The 24,569-nt window shown below is 37.2% G+C and overlaps 1 protein-coding gene across 20 annotated transcripts in view; it reads left to right on the plus strand.

The window, feature by feature from the left end:
- B3GALT1 (beta-1,3-galactosyltransferase 1) overlaps window positions 1–24,569 on the plus strand; it is a 224,801-nt gene that overhangs the window by 102,197 nt on the left and 98,035 nt on the right. For 4 of the 20 annotated variants that reach the window (XR_012765045.1, XR_012765046.1, XM_075430738.1 and 1 more), the window contains one exon: window positions 10,125–10,207. The exons of the other annotated variants lie outside the window; for them this stretch is intronic. The gene's annotated coding sequence lies outside the window, so the exon portion shown is untranslated. The remainder of the gene's footprint in view (window positions 1–10,124; window positions 10,208–24,569) is intronic. 20 annotated transcript variants of the gene reach the window in all.

Raw genomic sequence — 24,569 nt, forward strand, 5'->3', positions numbered from 1 at the left:
GATTTCTGTTACTCTGATAAACTCTGTTGCCTTGACAACAAGCATAAATGAATGCATTATTTCATGATAAATTTTCAGTGCAGCAGTTTTAAACTGGTAATGGAAAGATAACTTTTTTTAAAAAGCTTAGTAGTTTCTTCTGAAAAGATAAAAATACTTAATTAAATATCAGAAATGGAATGTCAGTATGGATTCTTCAACTTAAAATTTTATCATAATGTGGTAATTACTACTACTACTATTTTTTAATAAATTTACAAGCTATTAAAGTTTCACATTGAATAACTCAGGAAAACATCAAGAAAATAAGAAATGTAAGAGTTTAGGAGTTGAACTCAAGGAAAGAATCATGTTCCAAAGTTTCCTTATGACAGACAAAATTTTTTCTGCTAGTTAATTCACTTAGGCAGTTAATTTTTGTGATTAATTGATCATGACAGTATTATAGTATAATATTGATTATATTAGATTTATACACTATCAAAATCTTCAGTTAGTTTAAGAAAACACGTACAGGCCAAAAGTTTGCTGTGCTTCACAGAAAGAACATTCAATTACATTTAGCAGGAAAATCACAAGTATTTTTATCTAACCACAGTTTTTAAATAACCGAGGGGTGAACGGTGACAATATCTTAGGAGAATTTCAGAGAGGACAAAATCCTAAAGACATGACCTATTTAAGTACTACATTGTGCATTATAAAACCATACTGTCAGCTACGCACCCTGGCTTTAGTGAAAATGCAGTATTTAAAAATTTGGAACACTGGTTATATAAACTGGAATAATAACGTTGTTAGTATGGTCAACCTCTGACTTTCACTTCCAGAGGCACTAATACACTCAATTTTATAAATACACTTCTACTTGAAAACGTGAGAAACAAGCAACTGTCCTGTGCTTTCGAGATGTCTAAGAGCTAGCTAAAGACAATTTCTGTATCTATGATAGGGCTTATTTTGATATGCATTCAACTGTCAATTCTCATATGCTTCTTCCAGAAAGATACTCTGCTGGATATTTGCCGTATATTATGAACAGATGTTATTCCTGCTCTGCTGATTCATGTTAGAGGACTTGTCTCTTTGACGGATTATGAAGAGTGGATGAAACCATAAGTGAAAACACAGTATAGTTAACAAAATATTTAGGATTTCACTGCTTCTTCTAAATTAAGTTATTCACAGCAGATTATAGACCAGTGCTTCCACACTATTTTAAATCTAAGTCTTTTAATGCCATCAAAAGCTGACAGACTCTCAAGGTAAATGACTAGCAAAGTCTCATATCCTGATCACCCAGCATGATCTGTTTGCTATAGTCCAGAAGAAATCTCAATATCATTTGAGAGTAAGGACCACAGCCTGCCCTTAATGGTCCAACAATATTATTTGTAATATCAGGAATTTTCAGGGATGTAGTAAGCAGACCCCACTTTGCAAGCATAGCTTTTTAACTGCTATGCTTACATTGCACGTTTGGCCAATCCAGTCACTAGTAAAGTACTGAACAGTTTCCTATCCTTTTGTTCCCAAAGATGTACGTGTATATTTTTTATATACTGTGTAGGTTCCAAAAAAAAAGAAAACAATTATTTGAAGCAAACAACAGAATTGGAAAAATGAACAAGATTAAAAGTACAGAACGATGTGTTCTGAGTGAGTTCATTTCATTTGAATGCTCAGGTACCACGACGAAGGCTCTGCTATCCTTATTTACACCCTCATCTCCAAGAACACTTCATCTCCTGCTCAAGCCTGCATCCTAAAAGTAACATTGAGTGCTCTCCTGGAGCAGACTAGTGAACTACATGCTCAGATGATCTCTATAATTTCTTGTTTTTAAAGCCATGTGACTGCAATAACATCATGCTAGCAACAAATTATGTTATAAATTGTACATAACTGTATAGAAATAAACCTACAAGCTATTTAAGCCTCCATCAAAATGGAATAAAGTGGGAAAGCTTTTTTTAAACTGGAAAATACAAGACAAAACATTGTGCTTAGAATGAAAATAGCCTGTTGTAATTCCTGACTTATCCCACCAAAGGTCCATCTGATTTCTATGAAGTGCGTTAAAATGTAAGAGGTATAAATTCCTGTTTGCTGTTTAGAATACTATTGAATTTCTTTTACATCACAGATGACAGTAAATGTGATTAATGGCTGCTGATAATTGGAGTTTCATTCCAGTGGTTATTGCTTGTCAGTAACAATTAATAGCTCCACAAAAACCCCATTCATTTCACAATATTACAGAATGATGGCTTGTGGGAATTATGCTAAACTCGCACTTTCAATTAGATTTTGAATTTTATAGTATATTGACTAACAGTTTATGGTTTTATAATGGCAGTGATGGTTTATTTTTGTATGGTAATCACGCTAATTACATGTATGTGTTTCTGGAGAATTACAATTTTTATAGTCAACATATTAAAAATAGTCAGTTGCACATTACTATTTCTTTAAAAGTATAGAGAGTTTTGGTCTTTATCAGTAAAGATGATTTTGAATGTCAGTTACATAGGTTTTGTCCCAGTATTTCATAGGCAAGATGCAATGTTAAGGGATGCCAGAGAAGTTTCTGTTTCTCAGTATCAAGCACCAGCTGGTATGGCATGTGGCACAGTCACCCAGTTGTACGTCTCCTGCCTACAGCTGGCTGGGCTGTAGATACAAGGCAGTAACTGTCTCATCTGATAATTTCCAGAACTGTAGGAAGAGAGGAGGGGAAATCTTCAATAAAGGGAAAGATACTGATTTTGGAGAGTCATTGAGAAGCATCCTCACCTTTGGCCTTCTCTCCAGTAAATAACTTCCTGCAGTCAGAAGGAAAAAAATAACCAACCAAACAAAAAAAACAACAGGAAGGGAGAAGGAATCAAGGACTGGCACAGAGGAACACACAGGGGAGAGAGAAAGGGTTGTGTAAGATAAAGCAGATTGAAAACTTGTCATCTGAATCTGGACAAAACAGCATAGAGTTTGATGTGAGAGACTGGAAAGGGTATAGTTCTTTTCTGTGACTACATTAAACTTAACAGACAAATTTTAAGTTTCTTAACTGAGAAACCAGCAGGCTCTGAAGTTGAACATGCTTGTAAGATAAATCTTGAAAATGTAAGCATAGTAATAAAAATTGTCGCCCTCAGGAAGTCAGTGCATTTCTGACATCGGCATATATATTGTCAGGATCTGAGTCGTAGATCATCTAATAAAGTTCAACAAAGTGAAAAAGGGAGCAATGTGGAGAAAGAACTTTATAAAGTTAACTTCTTAATTAGCAAGGCACATACTGATTTCACTTGCATGAGTGCTTTTGCCTAGGACTCTCCTTGACTTCAATTTTGTGATGCAGAGAATACAATTTCTATGAAAATACTTTAAATAAATGTTTCTTCTGCTTTGACTTTTATTTCAATATGCCCTAAAAATTTACTGATAATTTTGATGATTTTTCTAATTCAATCTTATACAAATAATCTAATGAATCTCCCAAATAAAGACAATTCTAGTAATTCAATCTTGTAATATTCTAACAGATAATGAAGTTATCCTGGTGTAAAACAAGGTAGGATGAGAATCTGTCCCATGAGGCACTGAGTTGTTTTAGCAAACAAGGTTAAGGAAAAAGTCAACAAAAAAAATGACTGTGAGAATTCTAACAAAATTCTGAGTCAAAACTGCAGCCCACCGCACATTCTATTTAGTATAATAGTTTTCTATCCAGTAATGATTATTTCCAAGTCAGTGCCAAACTCTCATTGAAGTCAATGAGAACAGGAGCAAGACCTTTCTTAGTACAATTTGATTAGTTTATTCAAGTTTGCAAAAGCAGAATATTACTGCTGGTGACAGGGGAACCTCAAAAGATGCACTCCTTTGTTTCATTGGAAAAATCATAATGCGGAAGTTTGGATGATTATACAGACATGTGTAAACCTTTTTGATTTATTTTAATCCTGGCCTTCAGACCATCTGTTTATAAATATTTGTTCTTACAGTTTCATGATACTACTATTAGTTATTTGTTGTATATTAGCACATTACGGCCCTAATTAGTATTTGTTCTACTGTGGCAGGTGCTGTATAGACTAGGGTGAAACCACGTGCAGAATAAGATGGGACTAAATAAAAAGAAATAACTGGCTTTGCAATTCCCAAGGTAAATTTTGGCTAAGAGTAGGTTAGATGTTATTTTAGAACAATTGTTTTTTGTATAATTTCTTTTCAATTCCCAACATTTATTTGGAAAATAAAACACACACAAAAATGCCATTGAATAAATTCACAATTATGATGTAAAACATCATGATCAAAGAGAACAAAGTATACAGTATGTACATCAGGAATCTGATACAAAAGGACAACAGAGTTCAAAAATACAGTTCAGTTCTGTTCTTTGATTTAATCTAATAAACCTTTAATCTTTCTATTGTAGAACACAAATTCAGGCATTGTGACACCTGTAGATCCAATTCTAATCTCTCATTCACATAAATCATTTTCACTCCTCTAACTCTCAGGTTTGATAAGATCAGCAAATAGATTCCCCCAATATATGTCCCATATCCAGTACTGAATTTATCGGTTGGGGGTTACTTATTTTATGATTGAAGAATTTCTTTTGCAAGACAAAAATGAAGATTTTTCTTCTTTATTTTCTGAATGCTTAAACATTGAACTTTTATTCCTTTTCCCAAAAATCCGTGCTTCTCATTCCTTCTTCAACATTCTTAATAATTTTTAACAGCAATGGTAAAAGACATCATGCTGCTCAGTGCCTTGACGCCACAATGATCTTCAGTCTTCCCTGGAAGAGAGACCTTTTCATTTGCACTCAGTTTTTAATTCAGTTCAGCTACAATACAGGAAAATTGAGTAATAAACCATAAAGTCAAGAATAGGCTTCTTTTTCTATATGTATGTAAAGCTAATGTAAAAGCAGTGGTTACTCGGCACCTGAAAAGACTAGATATTGCTAAGGTTCTCCAGACGAAGATCTCAACGTCAGTTAAATATAAGATAAGATCCTAAGAGTGGACGTATCTTCATTTTCTTCAGCACAGTATTACGATTAGGAGTGTGCGAAGTTTTTATAAGCTTCTTAATAAATCCAGTCACTTCTGAATGATGACTCTCAAAAAATGTATAGCAAGAAAGACCTCCAAGAACAGAAATGTCAACTTTGAAGTAAGTTTCTCTAATGGGAGAAAGCTTATATTCTATTTGCTTTAGGTTATACAGGCATGTTTCTTAACTCAGTCAGTTCTGAGGGATAAACAAAGGGAATTTTCTTATGCTGCACACACACTGGCCATAGCCACTTCAGGGCTCTGACTAAACTTACTAAGCATCTGGCCCAAAAAAGAGCAACATGAATAACCCTCCTTACAGTGTTCTTCCTTAAGAGATGAAAGTAGACTGTAAAATTTATGCTCTGCAATCAGCAAGGGCCAGCATATTCCTATGTGGAGGAAGAGATTCAGTTACAATTTCCTCAGTCCTGATCCTGGTAGTCTCATTCTTGCTGCTTCCTACGTCCTCATAGCCACCCGCATAGAAAGAGGAATGCAGTGGACATGCAGTCTGCTCTGCTTTGGTGCCGTGGCAGTGTGCCATGTAGGACAAGTACCCAAATGAGGACCAGAGGGAGCCTCTCCTCCCTGGTGACTGCCCCACTATAAATGAAAGGCACATTGCTTCTCTTCTACGGAGTGATGAATAATTAGTAGTGCCACTAGACAAACTTAAGCAATTGCTACAAGATAGCTAGGTGGGCTATATGATTGCATGCCATCCTGCCTCCATGTGTCCTGTCCTCGTACCCATCCATCCCATGTCAAAAGGATGGATATGAACCCCTGCTTAAGGAATGGTTTGGGCTGTACACCACCTCCCTGAGTTGTCTCAGTGCTCTGTCGTAAGGTGGTCTCCCAGCACACACAAGCATATTTCCACATATACACACTATATAGTCTCCTAGCTGCTGGATAGAAATCCACATGATTTTATTAAATTGTACTTCCTCTAATTTTACGCTTCTTACAGCTATTCAGTACATTTGATAAGAAACCCTAACAGTAATGAGGGACTTGAAATAAGTATCCTGAGTAAAATCCAGTGCGTTGAAGTCAGTTGAAATTTTGCCATTGACATAAATGAGTCCAGAATTTCTGCCATGGTCCTAAAACTGCTTCCCCTTAAGAAATGCAGCCTATTTCAGTCGAGAATACCTGAACTACCCCCCACTCTTCACGCATGATAAACCTGCAATAATAATTTTACTAGAGTTTTGTATCACAGTTATGTGCGGTGTCATTTCAGTCACATTCACTGCAATAATTTGCAGTTAAGATGCAACTGGTAAAGAAGTTTATCCAGAGTTTTCTGGAAACATGATGTAATTGCAGATCTTGTTCCTAAATACTGCTTCACAGCTGTGATCTCCACGTGAGCTCAACTTGATTTCCAAATGACAATGTTAGTTTGCTTTCAGTGTCTGAGACAGTACAGTAATGGGTATTCAGTGGTGTGGAAGACATCTTTATAGTTGTGTGACTTTAAAGGCATCTCTTTAAAAGAGACATTATTACTACAACTTGGTGCATCAGAAGGGTACTTTTCATTATGAGTGAAAGTGTCACCTTGAAAATTCAGTTTCTCGTGCTCATTTAGAATCAGTGTATATGGACTGAAGTTCAGACTTTGTATTCTATCTAGCTGTTAACCATAATAAGGTTGTGCATGTGGCATTGTGATGTGAAACTAGGATTATATTTCATCCTCCATACTAAATTTGGACTTTTTCTTCTGGCTGCAGTTATGGTATCAAATATATGTATTTGGGGTGTGGGGCAGAATATTGGAAAACCTATGTTAGTGAGTCATCAAAGTTTTCAGTTATTGTTAAATGATACCATTGTTGGACAGGAGTCTTTTGATTAGGATTCTTTAGAGATACTCCATCCTCACCTTCTGATAGTCTTACAGTTGTAGTGAGTAGAATTAACTTTTTTGTTGCCATCTTTTTCTCATAGAGTCTCAAATTTTGGATACAGAGTCTTTTCAAAGACTTAGATTTTCTGAATGATGATGCATAGGAACACTTTCTTGGTTAGTTCAGGTGTTTTGGGTACAAATGGTTTTTAGCAGAGAAGCGTGCTGCAAAATCCACACTGGTAATTCAATTACTATTTTCAAAATGTAATATTTTACAAAGCACCTAGGGGAACTAGACATTTCCTCTAAGAAAACTCTAGGGGAACAGGAAAGCCAGTACACCTGGGCAGAACAGGGAATGTCAGAGCCTCATTAGCTGCTCTTTTTTGGGTGCAAATTGTAGCTCCTTCGTGCCTTTCTAGTTCTCAAGTACCCAGCAGTTTTAGTGTGCCTTGGGTCATTAGATAATTAAAATATGCATACATTCAATAGCATAAAAATCACCAGAACACACATGCAAATTTTAGAAGCCGAGTCCCAGCTGTTTGCTGCTTTGAGAATGAAATGGAGGTTGTCTTAGTATGTCTTCTAAATTCAGCCAAAACTTCTGCTGTTAAAGCTCTCACTAAAGCATTAGCTACTCCATCTTTTCAGGGGATGTTGTGTATTCTAGTGTCTCTGTCCAGAAAACTGCTTGTATTATTATGGAGTGAAGTGGGAATAAATTCTCCCAACATGCTGTACTGTGCTCAGGAGGACTATATTTAACATCAGAGATGAAGATCATCTTTTACCTTTAGTCTAAAAGCTATGGCTTTTTAGAGTTTTGGGATTTTCTGCTTATTTACTAATTCTAAGTGTATGTTATGACTGTAGTTCTGGAGACTTTAAACTGATTATTAGAGGAAATAAAAAACATTTTATTGCTGCTGTTACTCTTGCACTTTGTGACTTCATTCCTGAGCTTCACAAGAAGCAGGATTGTTTTAGTCTACACTACCTTTGTTAAAAATTCTTTCTTTTCTACTCCTGCCTTACACACGAAAAAATAAAGAAGAGTTTGGCTACAGTTTTCAGTAGAAGGCTCATCAGTATTTGATATAATTTCACAGCAGGAAAGACCACACAATACTAAGAAGTTTCCTACAGAGGTCTATATTAGAGCTTCTGTATTCACATCATTGTTATGCTTATCAGGTGCATGGATTTCCAGCATTTGCCTTCTCTGACTCGTCCTTCTTACCTTCTATAACTTACATTTAATAAGCAGGCAAAAGCTCCTCTGAGCTTTACTAGCAGGAGATAATTGTTCTATACTCTCTGCAGTTTCTTCTCCAGCACTATAACATACATCAGTTGCTAATGGTTAATTACTTTGTGCACTTGCAGTTCAGTCTCCTGAGGAGCAAAATTAAATTTTGTGGTTTTAGCTTAGGAGAACATGGATTCATAACACTCACACACTTAAAAGTTTTTCTGAACACTAGTCAAAGCAGGTCTTGGCATACTGGACAGGGAGTTGCAGGCCTGACTTTTATTCCAGGTGGCACCTGACTTGATGTTCACTGATTGCATCAGTGGCCAGAACTATTTCTTTGTGCCTAACACTGACGAGTATGCCCTTTCCTCTCAATGAAAGACTGTTCGTTCACTCCTGCAAGAGGCTATACATACTACTATAACTAAATGATTCGCTAATCAATGAAATCAGTCATTCTATCTAAATTTTGCTTACATTTGCCTGAAACTAACAGTCTTGCCAAGAGTCAACTAACCAGCCTTGGAGCACTGTCAGTGCTAGGAATGTAACACTTGAATTCGTTCATCCTGGAAAGTTAAGGAGGGTATTATCATCCTTTGCCCAGACTTAATTGGATAGCTAGTGTTTAAATGTGCACACTGAAGAGAACAATTGTGTTTTGCCCATTTTTACTAGCAATATTGGTGATCCCTATGCGCATAGAGTAAATTATGCCCAGACATCTTGTTTATCATGATAAACAGAACTGTTTGGAAATACTCCAGTGAAATGTTTTCTCAAAAACATCTGTTTTCATAAACCAGAAGTATTTTCCTGCAGCATTTTGGATTTCATGAATTTTGACTGAATGGAAATCAGATTCATGGGATGCCTTGTCTGGACTCCTGACAGGTTGTCTCTCCCAAGAGATCCAGACATTTTTCAAATTTTTTTAGTTCTGAGCAAATATGACGTTCTGAGAAAAATTGGGATCAATTCTTGCAAAATGGAAATCCTCTTATAATAAGCTTTTTAAGGCATCTTATTTTCTCTTTTCATATCTGGTTCCAAAAGTATATTAGAGAATGAGCTCTAAGAGGTACTTTAAATTTTGGAAACTGAGTATGGCCACTTAAAACCTTTGTAATACTGTAGACAACTGCAGTTATGTCAGCATACAACCAAAAAAAAACACACCATCAAACAAAAGAAGGCCCAGATGCTTTTTCAGATGCAGAACTAGTGCAACTTTCAAGAAATAATTTTTTCTAAAGTTTTTTGTCTGCTTTGGTAAGTTTACCTGATATGCCTAGATCAGTTACAAATTGTTTCTGCTAGAGAGCAGGCTTTATCTTACGATTTGTATGACTGTCAGCAATGATAAAAACCCAGTAGAATAAAAGGCTTTTTTCTCATGCTAGATAGTGAGCTTAATTAGCATTAATTTAATTCTGAGAGCAACTCTTACTTTGTCTCCCTTATTTCACAGAAGAGCAACTGCTGAGGTATTTTGTGATCTTTCTCCTTCCTATAGGACAAATTCACCTTGACTTCCTCCTCCTCTCTTTTCCAGTGCAAACAATTTGTATGAAATATTTATATTGTTCTGAGGTTAAAAAAAGAACCAGAAAAACCCTTGTCTATAATTCATTTGGATTTGACTTTGATGAAGGCTCTTCCTCTTGAATTCAGAAGGAGACAAGTTGGCCCAAAACTTATTTCCCTTATAGAAGAAGCAAGCAAACAGCAGCCCTCAAAACTGGAAAAAAGTCAAAGAACATTGTGTTTTTTCTATTAAGAAGAAGAATATGTTTGCGGGAAAAAGACAAGTTCTAAAATATTTTAAGGAATCTTTTCGACAGCTGTAATGAAAGAGCTGACTTCTAATATTTTTCTGTTTCTCTGAAGCAAAGTTCTTTATCCTCTCTAATGTTAGGTTGCAAGTACCAGCAGAACCGCACAGAAATTTATCAGTGCCTGGAAACACCAGAATTTGCCATATGGTTCTTCTGCAGACAGGTACAGTTCTGAGTTTCAGCTGTGCAACATTTCAGAGTGAACTACATCAATTTACATTACAGTGCTATCTGAGATTTCCCCTCAGCTAGTTTTAGTAGAACTAGGAATCCTAGACAAAGTATGTGTAAACATTGGGCTACTGTCTGGCAGCTCAACAAGACAGACAGAATTCCTCTTAAATGTGCATTTCTCAGAATAATCACCTTTAAATTATTCATTTAAGAATAAGGTTGGCTGCATTCAGTTCTTTCACCCTATAAACAGCTGAGCTGTGCTTACTCCACTGACAGATGGAGGGGCTGCACTACAGTTCAACAGAGTAATACATAGCTTTTTGTTGTACGATTCTCCTAGCTCTGCCTGCCCTCTCACTTCCTTGGGGGCCTGAACACATCTGAACTGCTACTATATAAAGAAAGCATAGAATTAAGTGCTGTCAGACTGGCTGGTTGTCTTTGATTACTTCCTCTTGGAAGCAAGAATTAGAAGAGAAGCCCTTTAACTAGAATACTAACTTTTTACTTTGAAAGAAGAATTTCTTCATGCTAAATCTCTCTTGCAAATACTATCAGATAGAACTATTTTTTTCATATTTTTCTATTGTGGCCACTTTAGAAAGGACAGTATTTTGAAGTTCTCTGAAATTTATTTGAGCTATTCTGTACGACTAAGACATTTTGTAAACTCAGAGCTTGAATATAGATTGAGGTAATGTGATAAACTTTGCAGAACACAATTAGTGAAGAAATGGTTAAACGGGCAAAAAGATCTGGAAACTGAGTGAATTTGCACCTCATTCTAAGCATTCCCACTGTCTGTTATTATTTCGATTAACTAGTATAAGCACTCTGTTTATTTTCTTTGAGAGGGAAGAATACAAAGCATATATTACTTGCATAACCTTCTCTTATTTTACATTTAAAATTAGAGTCAGTACTCTTAAATTCTAAGACTTGATTTTCTAAAACATATGTAAAGATTTAGCTTCCTAAGTACTTCATGTTATTGGGTATAAAAACCTTCATATATTCGTACTGATGAAGAAAACAATCACAACTTCGTGCCCCAACTCATGCAGACTTTGTAACCCTTTGAATCACAGCAAAGTGGCACTTGTCTTCAGTTTTCAGTGAAAGCAGGTTTTTTGTTTTGTTTAAAGAGTACAATTTCATTGGAAAACATTTCTGGTTAGAAACATTTCTGACTTTTTAGTATAGAAGTTGCAGCATTTGTGCTGGAAAATCATTCCGTGGTAAGAGTGCTTCCTGAGCGAAAAGACATCATCCCTTTAAAAGATAACAAATACAGTAGCTGTTTTCCATTTGGAAATAAGTAAGCTGACATAAAGCATGAGAGAAATGTGTTTTAACTGTTTCCCAACATTTTTTTCAAATGAGAAACCATAACAAAGAGCTATAGGGCATTTTTTTTCAACTTTCTAATTGATTCTAAATGACAAAAGCTGGTAGACACCCTGTGTTGTGAAAGACAGAATGCTTCTGCAGAAAACATCAAGGTGGACCCAAATACTGACAGTATATTTTGTGCATGTTTATTATAGTCTCTTTTACTTGTTTTACATCTTCCAGCTGGAAAAACAAAATATTTGGAAAAAACCTAATGAAAAAATATTATTTCAAAATAGATACCTTTGGAACACCAATTCAGAATTTCGGTCATCGTTCTCATGTGAATCACCTTCTTACTAAAAATGACATAAATATATAACCCTTGCTATGAAAAAATGCTTTTACATTTCAAAAAGAAACCATCAGAAATGTAATGAAGTCTGCAAAAGTATTCTCCACTGCTATTGTATTTTACTTGAAAGGTAATGGAAAAATCTAAAATTTCAAGATAAAACAGTGTATTTTATGTCCTGCACTGCTCTTTTACTAAGACAGAAAAGACCTTCTTCAGTGACTTGGTTAGTTGTAGTAAACTAATAACTCTCTATGAAATTATTAGATCAATAAATTATTTGTTAAATGAAGTCAAATTACTGAAAGAAAATTCTCAAATGAGGGCTAAATGCTGGGACTTCAAATGGAAATCTGTTCCCAGTTACTACTAGTGTTATGGTGTTTGGGTGCTATATATGAAGGTTTTTGCTGTTTTAAAAAAATATATATCTTTAAAGCCACATGTTTCATGAATTCCTTATTGTGCTCCATTCTGCTGTATACTTTACTTACAAGCTAAATTCTCTGTGAAGGAAAACCAAAATTGTTGTTCATGAGCTCTGCAATAAAATAGTTTAATTTTTTTGTATGAGCCAACAATTTTCAAGTGAATAGGGCCTTTCTAAAACATATTTTAACTCTTTTGTAGATTAATAACATGTTAGCAGAAAAAGACATGTTGAGCTTAGCTCAGCTCAATTATCCTTCTATCCCAATTATACTGTGACATTAAATCTTGTGACATTTAATAAGAAAGGCCATTTCACCCATGGCTGCCTCAACTGCTGACAATTTATGCAACAGTTTTCCCTCCTAAGAAACTATTATAAAAGAAGGCGGCTTTCTCACATGCTGGTATGTCTAACTGCCCCTGTAAGTTAAATAAGATGCAGCAAAATATATAAAATTGTTCATCTTACAATTACCTTATGCCTTTGACTACAGAAAGAGGAATTAACCAGGCTGGGGTAAATTCTTTTTTGCAATTCCAGTAGTGTTAATGGACTAAAATAAGAAAGAACCATGGTACAAAATAACAAAGTATTTGCATGTAGATATCTCTAATTTCTTTATAGTGTTTCACATTTGTGAATATGAATTCACAGGTTTAAATATTTTCAATTTTTTATTAAAAAACTGCCATTAAACAAAAGTTTTAGTGACTCCACTAAATAAGCCACTGGACCAAACCTAGTGTTGTCTTCCTCAAGGCAGAACTGAGTGACAACCTTTAGGACCAGCTTAAGGTTCTTTCCAGGACAACAAGGATACACACTCCTCATCACAGATTCTAAGCAAAGAAATCTCAGCTAGCTGCTCATCTGGCTCCAAAACTGGAAGACGTATAGCTTTGGTCTGTAGGTGAAATAACTAGCCTCACTAATAGGCAGCTTGCTTCACGATTTGAGCTAGAATCTCCATGCAGCACCAAGAAACCATATACGAATGGTTTCAGCTGGCTCTATAGATGTCGTGAGGATTTTCGCAGCAAGTCCCAATGCATGGTGGTGTTCAATTAACTTATACCTCTAAAAGTTACAAGTATATTAAGTCGGGTGTATTTAAGACCATCATTTTCATATTTTCAGATAACTATAGATTCATACGCTTCAGTAAACGGCTTGGCTTTCACAGAGTCAGAGTTCTTGCTGCAATTTATTTTACTCTGTTATGAAATAGAATTTTATGGTAACATGGCACATCTGGTCTATTATTCAGGTAGGACAGATGTTTCAAATCAAATATCCAAGCGTTGAAGAGCAGGCTGTTTGCCGCATGTAAAACCTCTGTGAAAGTCACAAGGACTAAAGGATCGAATCCTGCCTGATTAAGACTGGGTTAACTAATTCAGGTTCATGCTCATGACAGAAATGTTTTTTTTCCTGTGGTTCTATTCTGCCCAGCAATAGCTGTTTTGCAGTTTTTCTGTGATATTACAACACAAAGTATAGGAAAACTGGGCAACAAAAAGGAAAATTAAAAGCTTGATCTTGTCAATCTTTTCAAAAGACAAGAGAAAAACTGCTAAATTTTAACTACTCCATACTATGAAAATCACATGCTTTTACAGATTCGCGGGTGGAGAGAACAGTATGTGCCTTCACGTATGTTGGCAAAAGTTAATCCAGCTGCTCCAACTTCAGGGCATGCCACAAACTGCTGTGCAGAATGGATAAATGAATGAATCACTGAGCCATGATCTTCAGCCTTCTTTGAAAATCATAGTCATTTCTGGTACCAAGTTATAAAAATTTATATTTTTGTAGAAAATTCCTGTGCAGGAATAAGCACCGTAAAAGATCCTCTGGAAATACGCATTATAGAAAACACAGTGCTTTCACTGAAGATGCCCCTGGCAAGGGCTTTATGCCAGTATCAGATTTCATGCACCTTTTCATGTAGTATCTCCAGAAAACATTCACGCCTAATACAGAAGAAGACAAAGTGTTTACATTTGTGGCAGAAGTAGATAAAATCCTAGGAAACCAGAACCAGCAAAACACACTAACCAAATAAAAATTAGGAGGGGGGTACAGGATCACATGACACCAAAACAATTAAGCTAAGGTCTGCCTCTTAATTGTGGTAGTTCTAAGGACAAGAGGGAAGGAAGAGAAATATTGCAAAGCCCCAGCCCATTTTTCTCTTCATTTACATTTCTTAGGGATAAATTTATGTTTATCAGACAAGTCAGATTTTACTGCACATAGAGTACTGAAGCTAAAGGCCACCAAAATTTCTTTGGCACAGCTCTGATTTCTTTAGAAACCAAATACATAGCTAACACTTGTGAGCATTTTAATGACAGGACAAATAGATTTGCAAACTTCCCCAGTGTAAAAAGCTGCAGGGACAGGGTCAGCTGTCGACACAGAGCAGTCAGCTGCTTGCTTGAAAGCTTGTTGCCTTTGCGCCTGCTAGGTGAAATGGGTGCTGGCTTTCCACACTTGCTCCCTACTTGCATAACCCTCCTCTGCTGACGTTCTGGGCCCTTGTGTCCTTTCAGCAAGGAGGAGCCACAGTTACCCATGGTGGTGGCACACAGGTACTGTTGGCGGCAGTGGCAGAAGCAGAAAGCCCTGCTTCCTGGGACCTTCTCACCATGCTCTGTGGTCCCTTCGCCCCTGCACCCCACAGGCGCAGCCTGGGCGCTGAGAATGGAGTCCGTAGGAATGGATTTCGTCATGGCATTTCATCATCTTCTGCTACAGCAGAAAGTTGATTACAGTTCACGGGCTCATGTTAACCGCTGTAGTAACTAACCCTGCCTCATGCTGCCTGCTGCAGGGTGAGATCCAGCCTGCCTGGGGGGAAGGAAGAAGAGGTTCTCAGAAACAGGGCAGGCTGCAGTCTCTGTACAGAGAAAGGGAGAAGTGGAAGCCATACTGATCAGCCCCCTTTCACTTGTCCTGACATGCACTGAGCCCTCCTAGACAATTCCCCAAATCTTTGCATCCCTTCCACGCCTTCCCCTCTCTCCTCACTGCCGGAGCCCTGCTTTGCCAGTGTTGCAACACTGACCTTTGCCATTCCCAGACAACAGCCTGCTTTCCTCCACTGTTGAAGGGCCTCAGGTTGGTTTTGTCTGCATTTCTCCGTCTTTTTCTAACCATATGTGTACATTAGAAAACTATTTTTAGAACTGCATCAGCTACAAATGAAGACCAGTTAGGTTTTTCTTTTTCCTGTGCACTATTGCTTCTTCAGTAATTACACTCGAATTTAGAGATAATAAAAAAATCATGTAGACACCTCTTTACATCACCAGCCTTTCTCCTGTTGCATAAGACAACAGGGCATAAGGATTAGAAGCTTCTTGTTCATGCATCTAGAGATGCAACAGAATCTCCATCCCAAAAAGGTATAGTTTTTATCATTTCAATTTGGAAAATAGGCAGAAATAGTTTAGAGCCTTGGCATAGTATGTTTGAGTCTATGCCAGATAACAGCAACCTTTTTTGAGAAATATGAATGCTCACATTGAAAGGCTTCAGTTTGTGGGCTGTTGTTGCTATGGCCTTTGAGAAAGGGCAGAAAAACATTTTGATTTTTGAATGCATATTGAGCAAGTATTCAATTAAAATGAAAATTCAAGATTCAATTGTACCTCTATACAAGCCCCTGGGAAATTTCCATATAGCTTTTATATTTTGAAATTATACCTCTGATTTCTCTTTTGGCTTCTAGATGTCCAAAACTGGTTGATTAATTATATTCCAGAATTATAACAGAGCTCTCCAGATGCAACATTTTGTTAAAATTCTGCTTTCTTTTCAAATTTTTTTCCACTGTGATCATAAATGCTTTTTACACCAGGATTCTAGAATCATTTACAAAACTGGAAAATAAAATCTGTCATTTTTCCTGTTCTGCATGAAAATTAATGTAACAGATTGCTTAATTTGAAAGAGTGCATAAGCACACTGTTGATGAATTGCTTCAACCATCAACATGACTGGGAGACAGTAATAAAACTTTCTTGATACATAAGCATCAACAATGCAATTTTTGAAGGGGATGATGATTACCTGTGGATAAAAAAGAAATTCAATCTCTATCATGCACCAGCCTGCAAATGTAAAATCTAGTGTAATTTGTGCTGGCGCTAAAGAATGGTACCTTTGAGGTAGGCACTGTAAAAGTTTAAAAAGAAACCTTGATAGTTCTGGCATGCACAATGTAAAACAAAATTACAGGCCTTGGTAGGAAAATAATTGTAATTACTTTGAGTAGCCTTGCATTACTCTTCTATTCACTAAAACCTAATTATTGATAAATAACTTGAAGTCAGTCCATTTTCTCCTCATTGTAGCTGAATTACATTAATGGACATTATGGGTCTGATTTTACTTCTTATAAAGTGGCACCTTGTCAGCTTTCACTTAAATTCTACTCCCTAGAAAACTTTCCTCTTGATATCTAGCACAGCACCTTTTAATATATCCCTATTATTATCAATCTAATAACATGACATAAGGCATGCTCAGAGAGTCAAAACACTACCCTTTGCTATAAATTAACGTGCACTGCTGGGAATTCTCCTTATCAAACGTGAGTTGTGACCTAATTGTTACAAGTGAGGCAAAGTTTGTAGGCAGAGAGAATGTATTTTATTGGACCAACTCACATAGTTGGAAAAAAAATAAACCCAGAAATTTTTCTGTTCCCAAAAGCACATCTATTTTACCCAGCCATATCAGCTGGTTTTCGCAAAGCACGCTCTCTCTTCCTACAACCTCACCTTCTTGGATTGTCACAGATAAAACGCGACTGCTACAAACATTTTCAAGTAGTGATGATGCCATGGTAACACGCATAAATGTCATTTTTTCACTGCATTGAGGCAACATCTACCTGGAGGGTTAAGAGAGAGTATTGCGCAAGCAAAACAGTTCCTGCAAATACTGGTCCCCTGCTCGAGCTCCCCTGCAAAATCTTAGAATTATGTATTTAAAAATTTTAATTAAATTTACCTCTCGTTTAACACAAAGACAATAAGATTTTATTCACCACACATGAAAATGGGGAAATAAGGTACGCTAAGTGCTGTCAAGTGCTTGAAGAAAACAAACCCGCTTTGACCCCATTCGGCAATTCTAATTCTAGATGATGAACAGAATATGAGACTTGCCTATGTGAAGATGATGTGAAGAACACAAGGAAATGGACTTTAAATGGCTAGACTAGTATATAGCAACTGGAATAGCAGAAAGGGTACACATTTTGAGCCTTTATTTTAATTGGTAGTTTCTTTTAAGTAGCTTTATTTCCTAGATAGTAAAATAGACTCCCAAAAGCATTGCAGTACAACTTTCCATAGCCCTTTTCTGTAGGTTTACTGTCTCCCTCCCTACAGCAGTAGAACTTGCCATAGGCTTCCTGTTTCCTTAAACATTGATAATTGTTTTGTTTTCAGGTAGGAAGGAAGGTGCAAGGGATTCCTTTTCACTAGCCTTCAGCTGTGCAAGCAAACAGGTATTTGTCACATGCAGGAGGGCCTGTGTGCATGGAACAGGCAGGCGGCTGCAAGTGTGCGGAGTCACACCGGCTTTATCTTTTGAAAACGTTCCTTCAAGCTTCAAATGAAGCAACAGTGATAATAATTATCAAACACTTCAGTATAATGCTAAACGGAGTTCCAAGGCTATGACAATGCAGAAATAATTCACTATAAACATACATCCCTGATCCTAATGCCTGAAGTTGGAAAATATGTATGACAAAGTACAGCTAAGGTCTGATTCCACTGCCATTCAAATTGATGCGAATTTTACCTCTAGGTTCCATGGTGGCAGTTCATTAAAATGTATTTACTGAGGAAGGCAGAAGTAATTTATATGTATGACTGCATGAATGCTTATACATATGCATACAGATAGTATAGCTCAGTACATTCTTTTTTTCCAAAGTCAAGGTACTTGAAAAAAAACAACTCTGTCCTTTGTCTAATTTTATGTTCTTACATTCTTATGATATATTTTAGTGTCATGTCTTCGTGTTTCCCATAAGGTTTCTTTTATGTCTAAAAACACACCAGTAATAATATCTTCAAGCTTTTCTATTTCTGCTATGAGTTAAATTTATATATACACATTATGGCCAAATTTCTGTAAAAAAACCCTTATCTTTTGAAAGAGGATTTGAATTTCCTTACTCTATTGAAATGCCAGCAGTAATTACAATGCAGGACTTTCTCTCATGCAATTTCTTTGGCTTTTTAAAACCAAGAATTAGAAGTTTAATAGCAAATTCAAATGGACATATTGCATGGTTTATCTGAAAATGCAGAGTCAGATTCAATTAAACACAATTAACCTCAAAAACTGCCACTAGTTCTGAGGGTGAATCATATGCCTCCCAGCAGTCGAACCTTCATGCGATGAGAGTCTCAACGTGAAGGTGTGTACGTCCTTCAGCCCAGAGGGACTGACTCTGCTGAGCTCCTAAATGCCCACATTGTCCAGTTAACATCACTGCAGGTAATTTGTGCAAATGAAGCACAAGGACTCTTCATCTTTACACGAGTGTCTTGTGCTTAATGGATAGAGGAATCGAAGGACCACTGAACTGTATGCTGTATGGCGCTGATTAGCTGTTATCTAAGAAGAAGGGAGGCAAGAGATGCAGGCTAACTTCTTCAGTATCAAAATGGTAATCATAGAGCAGTTCTGTACCTTAGAAAAGGATTATATTTTTGTCTCTACAATGATAGAATTAAGAAATCCAACTCCTAAAAATCCAACAGCTTAGTCAGCTGGAAGATCCTGATGGAATTTGACCAGAAGTCAGTAAGACCATACAGAAATGTAGCAATACACCTGCAGAAGCTACTTTGTAGATCATAAATGTCAGTAGTTAATGACATCTTGGCCTCCTTTATGTGCTCCAGCAGTGTAAGTAAGACCTTGTACTGACGAAAAATAGCTATCTTAGGATTCCTTTGCACTCAGGGTCCTCCAGAGGAAAGACTGAGCAGGCTGGTCCTGCAAAATATCTCAAGATTAAACCTTTTTAAGGAAGTAACTGTAGTGGTATCTTGGCTTGTCAGACTGGACGGTTAGGAGTTGAGAGCTGGAGAAATAATTTGTCTCTACGGATCATCTGCATTTGCTCATTTCCTGGAATCCTGCATTAAGCTCAAGATGTATGACTTTTTACATCTCATTCTAAATCAGCCTGCAGCAGGTACACATTTCTGTGAAGTTATATTCCAAACATGGAGTTTAACAGAGCCACGGTCATGGAAAACCCATTCTATCACTTATGGCTGTCTATCCATGGGATAATTGGCCTAACCTACCTCTCTGAGTGCCATGCTGAATATGCTACTTTTATTCTAAAATACATTTCTTCAGACTCATAAAAAATCCTTGTTCTTCTGTAAAATCTGTTTTCTTTTAGCTGAAAACCGATTAAAATATGTAGAACTGTACGTAGTGGATGGAATGAGGAGAAATGGATTTTGGCTGTCCCTATGCTATCTGTGGGGAGAAGATGGAGTTAAGAAGCCTTAAGCCACTCAAGAACATAAAGAACCCTGCTTGTGAGCTGAAAGATGGAAAATTAAAAATTTCAGAATAGCATTTTACAGACAGAAAGATTTTAAGTGCCTGAAAGGAGATGATCTTTAAACACAAAGTACCTTCCCAATGATAGCTGTAGTGTCAGTTCCATCACTATAATTAATCAGTAACACAACTTACGCTGTTAGACCAACTAAAAAGGATTTCTGAAAAGATGTAACAAATCCAAAACACCATCTAACTTCACTAATCTCCAGTTTAATAATAAGATTTAACGCTAGCGCTCTTTCACCAAACAGATTTAACCAGGGAGCCAAGGCTGAAACACATTATTAATATGGGGGAAGAATATTTACACACAGAAAGGAAAAACATGCCATATATCTGACGCAGTAGTTGACAGAAAAAAGTAAAAAAAATCAGTCAAGATGAAGAATAAAATTTTGAAAGGAGCTATACAGACAAACTATGAAAAACACTAAAATGTTGCATATCAGTCATTCCCAATAAAGCTGGGTGAGAATTTTCAGCCAAATCAGAAACTTCATTCTAGTCTCCGACCACATCTGAATTGCAACCTAAAATTCATCTCATTGTTTTTGCAAGGAAAACAAAACTACTGATATGTCAGATTCATGATTGTCAACCCCCCTGCCCAACCCCCCCCAAACAAATACCTGTGTGTCTTTGAACTAGGCAACTCATTAGTTGGACGTCAGCCAAACTGTAGGAAAAAATGTTCAGTTCTCTCCACTACCTTAATTTGACGTCACCTCTTTCTCTCACAGACATCACCTTAGCCACCATGCTACTATTTTAGAGCAGTGTCTTTCTTTTCTGTCTGTTAATACTCATTTCATTTTGAAGGTATAATTTCATACTCACTCCATATTCCAATTCCGAGGTCTGACAGTCATACTCTGTCTCTTGCCCTCTGTAATTGTCCAAGTATTTCAAAGTAAAATGCTAAAAGAGGGGTTGAAATGATCTCTTCTGTTCCCTCCCTTCCAAAATTCTATTGCAGGTATTTTTAAAATGCAGTCTGTCATGTCTACAATTTTCTAATATATACTAGTCTGGTATCAAAACTTTTGATTTTCTATTTTGTTCTGAGTAAAAGCATTTAATCTAAACCAAGTTGTTCTCTCCTTCATACCTCCACTTACAGCTGTGAAAAATTAATTTTTCACATAGCTTTAGTGTTCAGATATTTCACTGTGTGGTTTTTTTAGCTCGCAACAGGAAATGTTATCTCCATTTGTACTCTGCATTTCAAATACACAGAATGATCCATAGGTTGTTCAGGTAAAGAACTCGACCCAGTCTTCTTTTTACATCAGTTTCTTTAGAGATGATCTTTCAATGAAGCAATTGCCAGTGTGCTGTATCTAAGTATTCTGTGGCAAACATAAAACTCTTTGTCTTGCACTAAGAGACTAAGACTTAGGCACATCTTCACCTACAGTAAACACCAGCATTTCCATTTTTCCCTTCAAAGGGTGTCAGGAATCACATTGTCACAGAATCACCCTTTCCATTATCCGTTTGAGAAAAATGAGAAATTATCAAATAGAAAAGTACTGCTGTGAGGTAACTGAGACTGCTAATGCAAAACGTGACTTGTTCTAGAATGGCATAGAAGATGTTCTTAACTGGCATTTCAGGAAGGGCAATGGCACTACTACTTCTGTCACAGACTAATTTGCACTGTGAAGTGAAATGTTCCAGTATGATAACCCATGACCCCTAACAAGATATTAAACAGATGTGACACAGCTGGCTACTACCTTAAGCTGGTAAGTATATAGTACACCAAATACCAAATTAGACTGAATGCTGTGTGGAGTGCAGGTCTGTTTATATAGCATAGTCCTGTTACAGAAAGATGCAAAGTAATTGTAGCTGCCTCAGAGACCAGAAGCATTACCATTGTATCAGCACAGCCATGCATCCAAGACACTGATTAAGAAACTTCCTTTTTCCTTTTCTCCCTCCTGCTTAGGCCCATCTGACCTGAGGTATAGTCATGATCTGAGCGTGTTATTAAGTGAGGGTAATACACAGAATGAGATGGCTGGGTCTCCCAGAGGCAACCTTGGGCCCATTCTGCCTGTGCTCTGAGCCAGCTGGATGTAAGTCTGCCTTGCTTAGGCAATACTCTTGCTGTGCCTCACTGTATTAGCTTGAGTACAGGCCCTTCAGATTTACAGCAACTAGCTCCATTCCCCCCAGGGTCCAGGAATGTCTGTTTTGAGAGACTGAAAAGTCATCTGAATACATGGAAACTTTTTTTGTCTTATACTGAGGAACACTTTGAAGGTTATGGCTGTGCCATGAGCCAGCCTTTTTTGAGCAAATACAAGAGTAACAGAGTAAATTAGCCGTGCTCGCATGAGGTTTAATCCAAGCTACACTGCCACAGGTTGTGCAAGGTGGTGCATCTAGGCAGCTCCAGCATCTTTTCTTGGTATTGTGTTGGGGTTTGTTGCACTGGACTGCGGTGTTAAAACAAATTGTTGTACCTCATGAGAGGCAAATTTTGCTGTCCTGACTAAAATACTTCATTAATTACAGGCCTCTGTGGGTTACGTTAGCACTTGCTGTACAGTACTTTACAATGCATATACAAATAGAGTTCAAACAGCACACAGTAATATCTAAATTTCCCCCCGATATGTAAAGAGGCATACAGATATTGTCTTCTTTTGCAGTGATACTTTTAAAACATGATTTATTTTAGCTGACAGGAAGACATTTTAATAGTATTTAAAAATGTAGTATATAAATTTTACATTTAGATTCTGAAATGCTGCAGGATAAACAAAACTTAAAACACTTTACCGAAATATGCTTTAATAATACCTAGGGTTCCAAAATTGTACACTTGGTGAAGAAAAAAAAAATCTACTATCCAGCAACTTTTTTGCAAGTGTTTTCTAAATGAATAGTAGCTACATACATGATAAATACTGCTTTATCGCCAAAAAGTTGCATTTCTGTGTTGATACTAACTACTACCAAGCATTTTTATTTAATTGTAATAGCAAAAGTTGTATATTCTGGTGTTGAGTAACAAAGATTTTTAAAAAATGTGAGACACAGGAACTCACAGTCTAATGAAATGTAAAAAGAACAAGGCAAAACAGAACAATATTAGGAGGGGAACAGAGGAAGAACTTGCAGAAGAATATTTTTAGGATAGACAGAAAGAGAAAAGGGGCACGGGAGATAAGTATGTGTAGTTAGTAGACAGGAGATTTAATTCTGACAAGATATAAGGAGAAGCATTAATGAAGACATCATTTGGCTAGTTTGGAGAAAAGGAGGGTGAGGGGCGACCTCATCGCTCCCTAGAGCTTCCTGATGAGGGGAAGTGGAGAGGGGGGTGCTGAGCTCTTCTCCTTGGTATCCAGTGATAGGACGTGTGGGAATGGTTCAAAGCTGCACCTGGGGAGGTTTAGACTGGACATTAGGAAGCATTTCTTTACCGAGAGTGTGGTCAAACACTGGAGCAGACTTCCTAAAGGGGTGGTTGATGCCCCAAGCCTGTCAGTGTTTAAGAGGCATTTGGACAATGCCCTTAATAGTGCTTTAACCTTTGGTCAGCCCTGAACTGGTCAGGCAGATGGACTAGTTGATTGCTGTAGGTCCCTTCCAATTGAAATAGTCTGCTCCAGTCTATTCTAAAATGAAAGAAAATCAGAAAATGAAGGAAGCAGGAAGGAGAGAGGACTGACAAGCAGCAAGAAGGGCAGGAGAGGAAAACTAAGGCAAATACAACTGTTCAAGACAGGTATGATGTGGTGAGGGAAGGGAGCTAGAAAAAAGTTTGGTCTTCAAGAATTCAAACAGGACATAAGTGAGAAAAATAAGAAAGTGAAGTTTCAGTAATAGAAAAAATGTAGTAAACATTATGGAAACTGCCCTGTCGTGACAGCTCAGAAGAAAGGACAGGACAGCAGCAAGAGACCTGGAAATAAGACCTGGCAGTGAAGCGTGAGGAAGGGAGAATGAAGTTTTCTTTGCAGAGTGCTGGCTTTGTGATGATGGTAGGACATAGAGAAAAATCGTGCAGGGAAAATAGCTGGGTACTGAACCCGAGTGAGGGATAAATGATGAAGTTTTGGGGAGCCAAATGTCATTGCTGTTCATTGCAACATGGTAACTAACAAAGATTTCAATCTCATGTGGAATAAGGCAGTGATTCTTAAAGCTGAGCTGGACATGATATCCCACCAGGGTTGTGTGGATGCTTTGCACTGTACACCACACAGATACAGCTTCACACACCCCATGCAATCAGTATCTTTCATTTACTGCAGCAATTCATAGAATCATAGAATGCTTTGGGTTGGAAGGGACCTTTAGAGGTCAGCTAGGGACATCTTCAACTAGTTCAGGTTGCTCAGAGCTCCATCCAACTTGACTTTGAATGTTTCCAGGGATGGGGCATCCACTGCCTCTCTGGGCAACCCATCCAGTGTTTCAGCACCCTCATTGTAAAAAATTTCTTCCTTATGTCTAATCTAAATCTATCCTCCCTTAGCAGTACTCCTTGTCCTGTCACAACAAGCCTTGCTAAAAAGAGTGTACCCATCTTTCCTATAGGCCTCCTTCAGGTACTGAAAGGCTGCAATCAGGTCTCCCTGCCGCCTT

The sequence above is a fragment of the Opisthocomus hoazin genome, chromosome 9 (assembly GCF_030867145.1).
Source record: "Opisthocomus hoazin isolate bOpiHoa1 chromosome 9, bOpiHoa1.hap1, whole genome shotgun sequence".
Lineage (NCBI taxonomy): Eukaryota > Metazoa > Chordata > Aves > Opisthocomiformes > Opisthocomidae > Opisthocomus > Opisthocomus hoazin.